This window comes from Sus scrofa, chromosome 5, assembly GCF_054392235.1.
Source record: "Sus scrofa isolate SSC_HxYL_T2T_F1_AM1 chromosome 5, Sscrofa_HxYL_maternal_Yorkshire_Landrace_v2.0, whole genome shotgun sequence".
Taxonomy (NCBI): domain Eukaryota; kingdom Metazoa; phylum Chordata; class Mammalia; order Artiodactyla; family Suidae; genus Sus; species Sus scrofa.
This window is the reverse complement of record NC_139387.1, coordinates 12699642-12714100: the sequence shown is the minus strand read 5'-3', so window position 1 is coordinate 12714100 and position 14459 is coordinate 12699642. Positions and strand designations below refer to the sequence as shown.

Here is a 14459-nt window from a genome sequence, read left to right as displayed (position 1 = left end):
GCAGGGAATTGGCTCTTGCAGCTTCTCTGCATCCACACCCTGCTGGGAGCCTCTGAGGGGACTGGGAGCAGAGGCTGAATCACTAAGATAGCATCCGATCTCTGAGATTCCTGGATGCCAGAAGGATACTTTTACTTTATTTTCTTATTATTTTTATTTGTTTCGAAAGATGCCAGAGTCGGAGTTCCCGTTGTGGCTCAGTGGAAACAAATCTGACTAGTATCCATGAGGATGCAGGTTCGATCCCTGGCCTCTCTCAGTGGGTTAAGGATCCGGCATTGCCATGAGGTGTGGTGTAGGTTACAGACGCAGCTCAGATCTGACGTTGCTGCGGCTGTGGCATGGGCCAGCAGCTGCAGCTCCAATTCAACCCCCAGCCTGGGAACCTCCATATGCCTTGGGTATGGCTCAAAACAAACAAACAAACAAACAAACAAAGTCCCCTTCTGCTAAGAGCTCTAATGTGCAAGGTACCTTCATTGTAAAAAACACTTTCACAGCAACTGTGCCTGGAAAGTCTTAGTTCTGCAGCTTTTGCCTCCCTATCCACCACAGAGCCAGTGACAAGCGCTCAGCCTCTGCTCAGGGCCCACTGAATCACACTGTCATTGGGTCCAATTGATTTCCTTGCCTTACAGACTTGGACGGAAAGGAACTCTACCTCATCTGGTCTGGAGGGAAGGTGAGTCCTGAGGGAAAAGTGCAGAGGAATTTTCTGGAAGAGGATGCAGCAGTCCTGCATATTAATAACATCCAAATGGCGGGATATAGCCAACTCATATATCCTAAGCATGGATCTAAAAACATGATAAAGAATTGCTGCACAGTCCTAGACCTAAAATAAGAAGGCAGTCGGTGACAATGCAATTCACTTTCAGCCCTCAATCTGGGAAGTAATGACCTCATCTCCACCTCCCAAGCTACATTAAGCCTTCATTGGACTACAAAGTAGGATAAATGGCTCCTTTGAGTATAGCCTTCTTCCCTTAGAGCCCACGCCAGACACACGGAGCATATTTAATGAGGGGTTGCCCTGGGATGGGGACAAGGGGCAGTTTTAGCCTTAGGTTTTACGGAAGACAGGAGAAAATGCCCCACAGAGACATACGCTGAAACACGTGCAGGGTTTCTCTAGCCATTTTTGCTTTGGAGGAGAAAGTCTCTGTCTCACTGTCAGAGATTGTGCCTCCCCCCCATTCCTCCCTCCCTCCCTCCTCCCCTGCCTTTCTTCTTTCTTTCTTTCTTCCCTTCCTTTCTTCCTCCCTCTGGTATCACTTATCACTGTTCATAATTGTGTATTTATCCATGTGATATATTTATTGATATTTCTCTCTCTCACTAGATTATGAATCCTGTAGCGCTGGGGAGTCTTGTTTGTTTCAAGTCACCTTTTTTTTTTTCCCAGCCTCCCTTGGCACATGCAAGTTCCTAGGTCAGGGATCAAATCCAAGCCAGAACTGCGACCTAAACCACAGCCACAGCAATGCCAGACCCTTAACCCACTGCCCTGAGCTGGGGATCGAACCGGTGCCTCCACAGAGACAAGCCAGATCATTAAGCTCTGCACCGCAGCAGGAACTCCTCACATCACCTTTAAATCATCCGTGTTTAGCATGATGGGGAGCCTTACTAAATGTTATTATGCTCAATAATTATTGACATGTCCCCCACAAAGGTAAGTAACTATAAGAAGGGCCAAAAGAAGGGAAGAGGAAGGAGGTACTGAGGATGGACGGGAGCGAGAACCTGGTGCTTGGGAGTGATGGGGCTCGAGTGATGTCTGGAATGGATTGCGATGGAGGAAGCCCTCAAAGTGGCGTGCCTGAAATCAGTCTCTCACTGTGAAACATACATCTTCCATCATGACCCAGCACAACAGGAGAAACACTCTAATGAGGCAGGTTCTATTCTCAGTATGTGGGATGTGCCCTGATATTTTCTATTCCGTTCCATTCCTTGCCCACGTTTTTTATTTCCCCCTTCTCCTCCTCCCCCTTCCTTCTCCTTGTCCTCCTCCTTCCCTCTTCTTCTTGATAAAACCCATTAAGTTCATTCCATAGCCAACTAATGGGCTGTGACTGTTCATTCTAGATTGCAAGCCTACAAGAGCAGAGGGAAACACTGTTTAGTTCACAGCTCTACCCCAAGAACCTATTATAATCCCTGACATCTATTCCTTACTTGGTAAGACATTGTTGAATAAGTGAATAAATAAATGCATCGAGAGTTTTATTTCATGGCATCTCCTAACCAGTTCTGGCTTCTCCAAGCCAAAGTTCTAAGACCATTCCTATCTTTTTTTCTGACCCTTTCAAAGTCTACTGTCTTTGAACCTAAGTAAGGTAGGTCGCATTTTATTATTTGTTCCATGTTCCCTTCTATGCCATAACTACTCCGTTCCATGTGCTAAAATGCCAATCCAACACTTTAACTCCTTTATTTAAAAACCCTTCAGTGAGATCCTGCTGTGTAGCACAGGGAATTATATCTAGTCATATAAACTATATCTAGTAATATCTTGTGATGGAACATGATAAAGGATAATGTGAGAGAAAGAATATGTGTATATGTGTAACTGGGTCACTTTGCAATACAGCATAAATTGACAGAAACTGTAAATCAACTATAATAAAACATTGTTTCAAACCCTTCTGTTTATTCGCTTTTACAACCTCACATGTATAAAACATATACAACATGTATGAAGGCAGACAGCTTCTACAGGCTCACATTTCCAGCCTTACCTTGGCATTCCTTCTTTGTTCCTCTTAACTGCCCCAGATGGTTCATCATTCCTCTAAATACACTAAGACACCCTTTCATGGTGATGCCTCTCCCAAGCTTCCTCCTCTGTTTGGAATTCTTGAAAAACCTTTCTCATATCTCACTCAATTGAAGTAAAAGCTCCTGTATCCTCTAACAGGGCAACTTCAAAGTGAAGCCATCCCCCTAGACAATGCCACCATGTGCACATAATTCTTCATGTGTATACACACACACACACACACACACACACACACACACACACACACACACACAGAGTTTTACATTTGAACCCAGATACATCATCTCTTGCATTACTTTTTAGTTATCTTTGGCTAGCTCTTTTCTCCTTGGGCTAGGAGTTCCTTGAGGACAGAAATGAATGGACTGTTATTAATCTTCGTCTTGTATCTCTGGCACTGAAACCACAATAAGTGTTGAAGGAAGAAGGGAGAATGGGAGGAAGGAACTGGGGAAGGACCCAAATAAAGGGCCTCCACGTCCTTCTTACGTCCCTGTTCTGTCTCCATCATGGCTCCGTTCACAGTGCCCGCCTCTTTATTGCTTATTCCAGCCTCTGAAAAATGAAATGATTATTAGGCTTTTTCAACAATTTATCAGTTGATGTGTTTTCGCAGAGTTAGACCTCCAGCAGATGTCTGCCTCAGTGAAATTCCCACTGGTACAAGATCTTAATTCTTTGCAGATTTTGAAATCCATATAGAAAAAGCATCATCTGTTATTTTGTGCCTGAAAATCTCTAACCCCTTAACCTTCTTTTCCCATTGAAATGATACTTTAATAACTTGAATTTTTATCATACGAAGTTTTTCAAGAACATTACATTCTGGTTCTAGCAGAGCAGAGTGCTTTTTCCTCTTTGCTTTCTTTGGGTTCTAAATGCTGTTCCCTCGCCGTGAAATTCTTCCGGCTCTTCTTTATCCCTCCTCCCCAAACCTGCACCTCTTCAACTCACATGTTCATAATTACTCCTCGTGTCTTGATTGGGCCAGATGAGTTCCTCCAGATTTCTGCAAGGTCTCATCTCTTCCTTCTCCCTTCAAACCTCACTGAAAACCTCTTTCATCAACTCACTTAGTCAACCAACACGTACTGAAGCTCTGGATTGTGCTTGGTGTAATACAAACAGTAAACAAGACACAACCCCTGCCCTTTGGGAAGGTAAAAATCTAGTCTGGGGCAGGTGGGCAACAGGTAAACACATAATAAGAACCCACTGAGAAATGATCCAACGTTGAAATGGAGATGGAGAGGATTTGCCAGAAAAGTGCCAGCCACGGTAAGACATTGAATAGAAAAGGAGAACCTTGCCACATCACAGGTCCTCTGTTCACTCTTTGGGCACCTAGAAAACATAAAAGATGCATTTTTTTTTCATTTTCTTTTTTTTTTTTTATTTTCCCACTGTACAGCAAGGGGGTCAGGTTATCCTTACATGTATACATTGCAATTACAGTTTTTCCCCCACCCTTTCTTCTGTTGCAACATGAGTATCTAGACATAGTTCTCAATGCTATTCAGCGGGATCTCCTTGTAAATCTATTCTAGGTTGTGTCTGATAAGCCCAAGCTCCCTTATGGGAGGGGGAGGGAGTGGGAGGGATCAGGAGCTTGGGCTTAAAAGATGCATTTTTGAGAAAATGCAACTTTTATCAGGAAACTGTGTTATATTAACAACTGTTTCTTTTAGAAAATAATTTGGAGCAGAGCATTTCAGACTCTAAATAATAAAGCTGTTTTTCTTTCAAAAAGTTCAGAACTAAAGGTGTTTTTAAGAGCTCAAGTTGGTCTTGTTTTTGCAAGCTAAAAAATAATAAATTGGTTAGAAAAAAAACATGTTAAAACCAAAACCTCAATGCAACTTTGTCCTTTAACTCACAGGTAGTCTTTTATCACCTGTGACCATAACCTTACACTTTTGCATGTAGCACATACCTGAATAAACTAAAAGACCGGAGATCACAAGAGTTTAAAAAACAAACAATGAATTTTTACCATGAATTCCTAAGTTTCAACTCTGTTGTAACCAAGAGGAGTCTTACCAAAGGGGATAGGTGCTGGGGGAGGGATGGATTGGGGATTGGCATATGCACACCATTGTATATGGAATGGATGGTCAATGGGGACCTAGTGAACAGCACAAGGACGTCTATGCAATACACTGTGATAATTTATTGAAAAAGAGTCTGAAAAAGAATGGATATGTGTGTGCTGAATCTCTTTGTTGTACAGCAGAAATTATCACAACATTGTAAATCAACTGTACTTCAACAAAATTAAAAAATGAGTAAAATAACCAACAGGAGTCCATGTAATGTAAATTGTATATCAAATTAATTAATGTATGTATGGTTTTATAATCAATGCACACCTTGAAAATGCCAGATGGGGAGTCCTGGAATTTGGTATGATAGAGCTCTTGTTTCAGCTTGTAAAGTTGAACTTCTCCACCCTAGGGTTTATTACCTGGATGGAAGTGTTATTCCACAAGTCCACGTTTTCAGATCCATTTTATTTAAGCAAGTTGCATCCTAATATTTCATATGTAGGCATGAGTCCAACCTTTGCAAACCCCCAATCACCCACTCATCCCACGGGCACCATCCCTGGGCATCCCTCTCAAGACTGGTTGAAACTCTCTCATGCCTCTCCTCCTGAATGCTTCCAAAGACACACCCACAGACCTTTGTCTTTTATGAATTTTACTATGAATGGTGATGGAAACAAATGGAAATGGAAGAAGTTCCAGGAAGACTACATTCTGGAAGAATATGACTAAGGTTCCTGAATTTCTCAGAGCCGGGGCCCCCAGTTCCTGACTTGTTGGCCAAGAGTCCTTGGAATCCACACTAGGCTCCTGAGCACCTCTTTATCTTCTAAGACACATTTAGCTCACGGAGCCTTTTCTTATCTCAAGTAAAGACTTGTCTGTGCAGTCAAGGTGGGTCCATAGGTATGAACTAGTGTACACTGAAGAGTTGCTTTGTCCTAATGAGCTATTTGGAATGTCTGTGGCCAGATGGGGAGACACAATGCATCTCACAGAATTAGCCATTGGCAAATACGCACCAAGCACACACCATGCTGTGTTTTACACACACACACACACACACACACACATGCACACGCACACATGCATGCACGCACACGCACGCACGCATGCATGCACGCACAAACTCTTGCATGATCCCTTTGTTCAATCTCATTCCATGGTCACACAAGAAATAAAGATCATTGCAAATTCTTCTTTGGTGAAGGGAAAAACTGTGAAAGAAGACCACATTTTCATCAAGCCCTAATGCTTCTTTCCACCCCTCCCTAAAGTAGAAGGAATGACGTGTCTCAGTGGTGAGTTTGGGAGAACACAGTTGGTCTGCATGGCAGCTCTGCTCATCTGCATGGATTTTGATCCGTTCTTAGCCCAGCAGTAGACCTCCGCATTGCAGAGGACTGTATTTTTCTAGAGTTCTTTATGACCAAGTGGCTTGAATTCACTTTAGGAAGCCCACAGGTTTTAGACTCAGACTGCCATACCATACCATCCTGAATGCCATACCATCCTGAATGCCATACCATCCTGAATGGCTTAAACAACATCACAGTTATGGAAGCTGGAAGTCCAAGAACAGGGTAAAAGTATGGTAGGGTTTTGGTGAGAGCTCTCTGCTCTCTTCTTCTTGTGTCCTCACCTGGCAAAGAGGAAAGAAAGAGAGGAGAGAGAGAGCACTGTGTTCCTTCTTCCAAGGGCACTAACCCCTTCATGAGATTCCCCCACACTCATGACCTCATCTAAACCTAATCAGGTCTCAAAAGCCCCATCTGCAAATGCCATTACTTTGCGGGGGGTGGGGGGGGATGCATAGAGATTTCGCATAGTTTTTTAAAGAAAATTATAGTTCATTTACAATGTTGTGCCATTTTTTTTTTTTTGCTTTTTTTAAACATGTGAATTCTGAAGGGACACAGTTCCATCTATTGCGTCACACAAATAAAAGTTTGAAAGCCACATTCCCCACCCAGCTCTGATTAGTGAAAAAGTCCTCCTAGATGTCCTCCTTTCTGACTCCTCTGATCATCTCTAAATTGGTTCCTGACTCTGACTGAGAAAAGGCCTGCCATTATCGATCTCTCTCAAATGCCAACCTATCTACTCAGATATTTGTAGGATTGTGGAAGGGGGTTGGAGGGGTTCTATAGAATGGCTACTTCCCTCTAGATCAAAGTTTCCCCAGCAGAGTGGAATGGATCACTAGAATTTTTATGATACATTAAGATATGTCAGTGAAAAAACAAGATTCTATGATCAAAGGAGTTAGGACACACTTTGTACCTTAAGTTTCTCTGCAAGTCAGAGCACAAGTTGGTGTGAGACGTTCCTCCCCAAAGAAACCTGATTGGGTTTGCATAACCTGGGGTTCTCCATTTCTCCTTCATCACCAAACCCTACTTTAGCTGAACAACAATTAACCCCACGGAGAACTGAATCACCCACACTTGGGAAGAGCTGTTCTGGGCCATGCCCTTCATCCGCCGAAATCTCCTGATGTACAGTTTTATCTGAGTCCTTCTCACCTCCCTTTCAAATTTCAGTTTAAAGCCCTCTTGATGGAAGAGCAAGTTTGCTTTTAACAAAACCCCTTCTTTCCAGTTGCCTTTAGCAGTAGCAAGCTCATTATCCTAGAGTCGCCAAACACATCCAGAAAGCCACGACCCATTTCTTTGACATTTTCTGCAAGTTTCGCTCCACATAGCCTCCTTTCTCCTCTAAATGATCGTCCTTTCAGGGGAAAAAGAAACGTCAATATCTTGTGTTTGGGGGAGCCTTCAGTCTTCTTCCTCAGACATCAAACTGTTAATACTGAAACAAGTTTCAAGCTGCACAAGGTTGGATCAATTTTACCCAGACATCTTAGAAGACGTTGGTAGTGAATTCCAGGCCTGATACATCTTGGCAGATGCTCAGTCACTGCAAGAAGCTGGCTCCGCTCCAGATCAAGCATATCCAATCAATGTGCAAACACCCCACACAGCCCAGCAGACTTCCAGACCACCCCAGTGTCTTTCTCTCCTGGACCTGTAATCACAAGACTCCTTGAAATTGCTTCCTTATTGCTCTCAATTACAAGCTGCCACAGATTTTTCAAAAGGTACCGTGTTACCGTCTGCAGTCAGAGCCTGGACCCTGCCAGCACGCCAGTTTTAAAGTCTTTCCCTTCTCTTGTTCTTCTGCACTGCATTCTTCCTCTGGCTAGCCTCGTGACCATAGTTTTAATTCCACTTCTGCCTCTCTTGAATCTTTTTTTTTCTCTTTGACTTTATTGGATTATGTTTCCCACCCAGACAGGGACTGATTTATCCTCACTAAGAAGACGAGCACAGAGAGAAATCCCCAGAGTTCTGTAACCTTCTCCCAATCAGGGTGCCCAGTTTACATTTATAGAGCTCATCATTGATGAGAGCCTTGAGGGAGAAAGACAAACATAACTCATTCCTTGCAGATCACCAGAGTTCTGGCCGCACCTCTGGGACAGCAAGATAAATGACAATTTTGGGGGGCACCTCCTAAAACCCCCCACACTCTTATACTGCAAAACAAACTCTGATTGTTCATCCTCTCTGCCACTGGGATCCCTGGCAGAGACTCATGGGAACATGATGTGGAGATAACCTGACCAGCCCCCACCTGCTCCCCACCTACCAGCCCCCACTCATCTGATAGAATGCGGTATTTCCCAAGCTTATCATACCATTCGATATTTTGAACACTGTCACAAGTTTTATGCATTGATGGAATGCCAAAAGCATCCCATGCATTATAAAGTGCAATTCTTTGTCTTCACTTGGAATTGCATTCTGAGTTTTATTTTGGGGGGAAGGGGGGGTGTTTCGATTTAGACTGTTTGAAGAACATGAGACTCCACAATTGGTTCAAGGCTTCCTTCTTTCTGCCATAGATCTGTAGGGAATAAGGTGGAATCATGCATTTACCATGCAGTACAATTTAAATAATACCATAAAATTGTGTTGAAATTATAAGACAATGTACATAAGAAGGATGACTTCATGTAGCCAATTAGTATGACAGGTTATATTTTAAAGGTACTTTATCACATAATGATTAAGACAATTTCCTAAGTGTATTTGGCTCTTTATGTGAAAGGTGATCATGGATCACCTTAACCTTAGAAAAAGCAAATTTTGTTATCATTGTGCTTGGTTGATGGAGCCAAAATTACACCCTAGAAGTTGATGGTAGAACACTTTCATAAAGGAAATTAACATTTGCCTTTTCAGTCATCCTGGGAAAGTAGTGAGACTGGGGTTGGGAAATGGAGTGGCTTTGGGAATGCAGGAGAGAGGACTTCCTCCTCTCTGGGGCTAGGAGCAGTGGAGACACATGGAGAGAGCAGAAGTGGTCCAGGTGGTTGAGGTGAACAGTCCCTGGATATATGGAAACAGCTAAAGTATGAGGGCACCATCAAGCATTCCATTTTTCTAGAAACTCTCAACAAGCGGCAGCCTCAGCACCAGAAGCCAAAGAAATTGCTGGTATATTTGACAGACAGCTGTTGTAAAACTCCCTGTTTCAAAAGGGCAGGTCTGGTTTCTTGCTCCAGGGAAGCCGTGCAAGCAGCTAGATGGCACTCTGGACATGAGGAGAGCCGTGCCCCTTCCTGGGGCTGGGGAGGAGTCACCAGGGTCAGTCTGGTGGAACCAAGAGAGGGAATAGCTACTTGTCATGAGAACCAATGACAGACGAGGCAGCAAATGGCAACAAGAAATTGGAATGAGGGGACCAGAAAGACATGCCCTCCTGGGTAAGAACTGCCACATCACAGGAAAAAAAAAAAAAAAAAAAAACCTCAGAAATGACAAGAGGGGCCACTCTGAGATGAAATTATCTTCCACAAGAAGGCCAGTGGATGCTCCTTCTATAATAACACTGTAAAGAAAGTGTAAGGTGGAGTTCCCATTGTGGCACAACGGGTTAAGTACGTGACTACAGCGGCTCAGATTGCTGCAGAGGCATGGGTTCAATCCCCTGCCCATCCCAGTGGGTTAAAGGATTCAGCGTTGTTGCAGCTGTGGCATTCGTCACAGTTGTGGCTCAGACTCAATCTGGCCTGGGAATGTCCATATGCAGCTGGTGTAGCCACTTTAAAAAAAAAAAATCCCATAAAATTTTTTTTAAAAAAATCATAAGGCCAAGTTGCTATTATTAGCAGGCGAGACCAGTAATCAAGATATTATACTTAAATAACCACAATCAGACAAGTGAATGAGCCGAACTTAGTAAGCGATGATTGGAAACTCACTATGTTTTTCATACTAGTTTTCTTTGAAACTCAAATTATTCCTCCTTATCTATGATGGAGTCCCGGGAAGGTCTCACAGGTTCACAACTATGTTCTTAAACAAGTTGCCTTTGGGAGTTCCCGTCGTGGCGCAGTGGTTAACAAATCCGACTAGGAACCATGAGGTTGCAGGTTCGATTCCTGGTCTTGCTCAGGGGGTTAAGGATCCGGCGTTGCCATGAGCTGTGATGTGGGTCACAGACGCGGCTCCGATCCCGTGTTGCTGTGGCTCTGGTGTAGGCTGGTAACTACAGCTCTGATTAGACCCCTAGCCTGGGAACCTCCATATGCTGTGGAAGCAGCCCAAGAAATGGCAGAAGGACAAAAAAAAAAAAAAAAGCTGCCTTTGCCCCGGTATTAAAAAAAAAAAAAAAAAAGTCCTGCAAAATAGTAAAATTCCAAACATCAGATAATTTAAAACATTTCTCTGCCTCCAGCTCAGGCCAACCATAGGCTGAAAAGCTGAGATGGGAATGGGTTAGAGTCCTTTTTCTCTACTTCCCCACCCCACACTACCTTCTCCTCCACTTCCCAGCTGCAGTTTGAGACCCCTCATAGTTTTGAGAGGATGGGACATTCTGATCTGGAAAACACTGAGTTTTCTGCTGGCATCTTATAGAAGAGACACATGTCCAAAAGTGGTTCTTCCTTTCTTACAGCATCTTTGTAGGATCTTTATAAACTCCCTGGGTCACGGCATCTTCCCAGCCACTGCCCCCTTGATGACTTTCCCCACAGCTCCCTGGTTTCCAGTGGCCCACTCCTCTCTCCCATTCACCTTGCCACCCCCTGGAGGAAGAGTCCCTGTGACCTCCAAGTCACATGCCCTTCCTAGGGGTTCATGTTTGACTTTTCATAAGTACACAAGCATCCTTGTGCCCCAAACTCTAGAAGTCAGGGCCCTTCCCATAGCAGCTCTCCTTTGCTGTCATGCCAGCTGGGGAAGCGTCAGCCCCCATTCTCATTTTCAGACATTTCAAATGTGAGTCAGATGCCAGGCCCTGCACTCCTCAACTCTAGGGACCACCTGTCAAGTTCTTGATAGGTCTTCTCGACGTTCTCCTTGCTTGGCTGGAGCTGTAGGGGGAGCTCCCCCCACTCTGTGATGGAGAGGGGATTGGGGACACACAGCTCCTTGACAGCTCTCTCTGAAATCAGTCTCTCCAAAGTCTTCCAACCCAGCCACCTCTCCCAATACCGAGGCTGGAGGGGGTGTTGAGTCAGTGCGAGTCGGGATGTGTTCACATCCTTGGAAACATATTTGTCTAGCACGTGGGAGTACTAGGGACCATTGCATTGTTCTTGACTTCGAGTCCTTTGAGAAAATAGGAAGCACCTCTTTTCATGTCCTTTTATTTTTTATTTTATTTTGTTTTATTTATAATTTTAGGGGCAAACCTACGGTATATGGAAGTTCCCAGGTTAGGGGTTGAATCCAAGCTGCAGCTGCTGGCCTACACCACAACCACATTAACGTGGGATCTGAGCCACATCTTCAACCTACACCACAGCTCGCAGCAACGCCGGATCCTTAACCCACTGAACGAGGCCAGGGATGGAACCCACTTCCTCGTGGATACTAGTTGGGTTCTTAACCTGCTGAGCCACAGTGGGAATTTACTGTCCTTTTATTCAAAGTATAGTTCGGTTGGTTACATGGGCACCTGTGTATGTATGGAGATAAACCACATTAATATCTTGCAGAACTCAATTTGAGAAACCTGGGCTAGGAAATTCCAGATTAACTTCTACCAGATAGAATCAACCCAACTTCCCTCTGAGAGAAGCACTTCCTTGGAGAGTCTTAAGCCGAATGGTCCAAAACACCCACCACGCTTTGTTGAAATCAAATTTTAAGCTCCAAAGTTGCCACTGAGTTTGGCATGTCTTCCTAGCACAGGGGACTGGATTTGAATCATTAGGCTGTATTTGGAACCAACCAAGCACAATTACACAACAGTTGTTCCTGACTCCTAGGCAACGTTAGAGGATGGGGAGCATGTAAAACACAATGGCCCCATTTAAAGAAATTACTTAGGACCCCAGCTTCACCATTATGAGACTAACCAACTTACTCACCGGCTCTCTATCTCTATTCTTCTATTCTAAGATTCCACCATTCTTTTTTTTTTTTTTTTTTTTTTTTTTTTTTGGCTGTGTCTGTGGCATGTGGGAGTTCCTGGGCCAGGTCTGGAACCTGCACATAGCAGTGACCTGACCCATAGCAGTGACAATGGCTAGGCCACCAGGGAACTCCTCCACTATTCTTTAGAAAGTTTCCATAAGGATTAGAAAATATACCTCCTCTGGGCAGATAGATTAGGAAAAAGTCACACCCTGGGCAGGTGCACCTCCACACCATAGCCAGGCTCAGCTAGATTTCAGCTCCAGCTGATTCCATCAGCCAGGTGCCATGGAAAGTGTATGAATGCTACAATTGCAAGTGGTGACCCTAAACTATTTTAAATAAAGAGAATATTTCCACTATACATGCAATTCTTTTTTTTTTTTTTTTTTTTATCTTTTTAGGGCCACACCTATAGCATAAGGAAGTTCCCAGGCTAGGGGTTGAATCAGAGCTGTAGCTCCCGGCCTATGCCACAGCCACAGCAACTTAGGATCTGAGCCACATCTGTGACCTACACCACAGCTCATGACAACAGCAGATACTTAAACCACTGAGTAAGGCCAGGGATTGAACCTGCATCCTCACAGATGCTAGTCTGGTAGATTATCACTGAGCCACAATGGGAACTCCACTATAGATGCAATTCTTAGTCATCATAAAAATTATTTCATATATATATATACATATATATATATATCCTTTTTCCATATCCCAAAAGCATGTAAGCTGTTACATTTCCTGAGTATATTTTAAGTGGTTGTGATCATACTGCTTATATGGCTTTGTAAAGTCCTTTTTAAATATAACTTTGTAATACAAGCTTTTTTCATGTTCTACAAACGCTCTAACAATGTCAGTTTAAATTGTTTCATCCACAGATATCAATCAGAAAAACACCACTAAATCTTGGAGAACTCAGAGAAAGGCCGGAGATAGCTAAAAATGAATAAAGAACTCCAGGGACTATCTTTCTGGAAGAGATTAAAAAGGAGAAACATACATGCAGATGGAAACTCTGGGGCCAAGATTTTGGCAAGTACTTTCCCAAGGTCAGAATGCAAGTCTTTAAGGGATTTGAGATATGGCTCAAGAAATCTGGTACTCACCGTGGTCCACGGCTCTCTCCAATTGACAAAGCTAGATCAAAAAAATGTCCCACTGGGTCAGCTCATGCCAGCTTCTCAAAGCCAAGGGTAGCATTTTAGCAAATATGTTACTTTAAAGTCAGCTGAAAGTCAAGCCTTAAAAATAGTCAGAGGCAAAAGGAAAGGAATCTCTAAAAATTGTATTAATGTTTTTAAAAATTAAAAATCAATAAATATAATACAGGAATTTTGCAAACCTAATTAGATGAGATGTTAAGGACACTGAGTAATGTCAGCCTGCATTTGGCAGCGATGGAGTGAGGATAAGAGAGGGACATAACCAATTTGTGAGTTTCTAGTCACTAGAGGGCCAGGCTTTGGTGGATCTCAAGGGGTTAAGCAGACAGTCAACCCAATTACTCACCTGCTTGAAGGAGACCACAGGTGAAGTTCAAGGACAGCCTTTAGCAGTTGTTAACTTGCAGGAAATTGTGTTTAGCATTCTTAGTCTTTTCATGTCACCTTTCTGAAAGCCCCTCACTGAAAAAGATTCTCATATCCTAGATAATGTGTTTTCTCTCCCTCTCTCTCTCTCTCCGTCTCTCTCTCCTCTCCTTTCACTTCCTCTTCTCCATTCTATCTACCAAAATAAGTTATGTAAAGGACCAAATTTGGCCATTTCCCCTTTGGAGGAAAATTCAGAACATCATGAACCCTGGCAGTAACTTGTTATATTTGAAAGTTCCTTAGCTTTGGCCCTTATGAAAAGGTTCATGTTAGATTTCAAGTCACAACTCATATATTTCATTCAACAAGTGTTTATGGAACATCCTTTGTGAAATACAAAACACATTTTATCATAAACTATACTAAATAAATCATAAACCTCAACTGCATATATTTTCTGAATGGAGAAGGAAAGCAACATTGTACATTAAAAACTTCTAAACGTGAAACAGATGGTTTGCACAAAGGGGATGGATTTTAAAGAGGGGACTATAAAAGTGTGGGAAAGGTTAAGAGAAACTCACAAGGGTCATCCTTGTGAGTAAACTTGGCAATAGACCCTTCCCCAGTGGAGCCTTCAGATGATTTGCAACCCTGACAG

The 14459-nt window shown here is 43.1% G+C and overlaps 1 long non-coding RNA gene across 1 annotated transcript; it reads right to left on the bottom strand.

Moving 5' to 3' along the window:
* Window positions 1-2636: 2636 nt before the first annotated feature.
* LOC102165387 (uncharacterized) lies at window positions 2637-13922 on the bottom strand. The gene is made up of 3 exons (XR_002341062.2): window positions 13776-13922; window positions 4002-4129; window positions 2637-3340 (listed from the first exon to the last, which is right to left on the bottom strand). It is a non-coding gene; the product is annotated as an uncharacterized LOC102165387 (long non-coding RNA).
* Window positions 13923-14459: the final 537 nt, after the last annotated feature.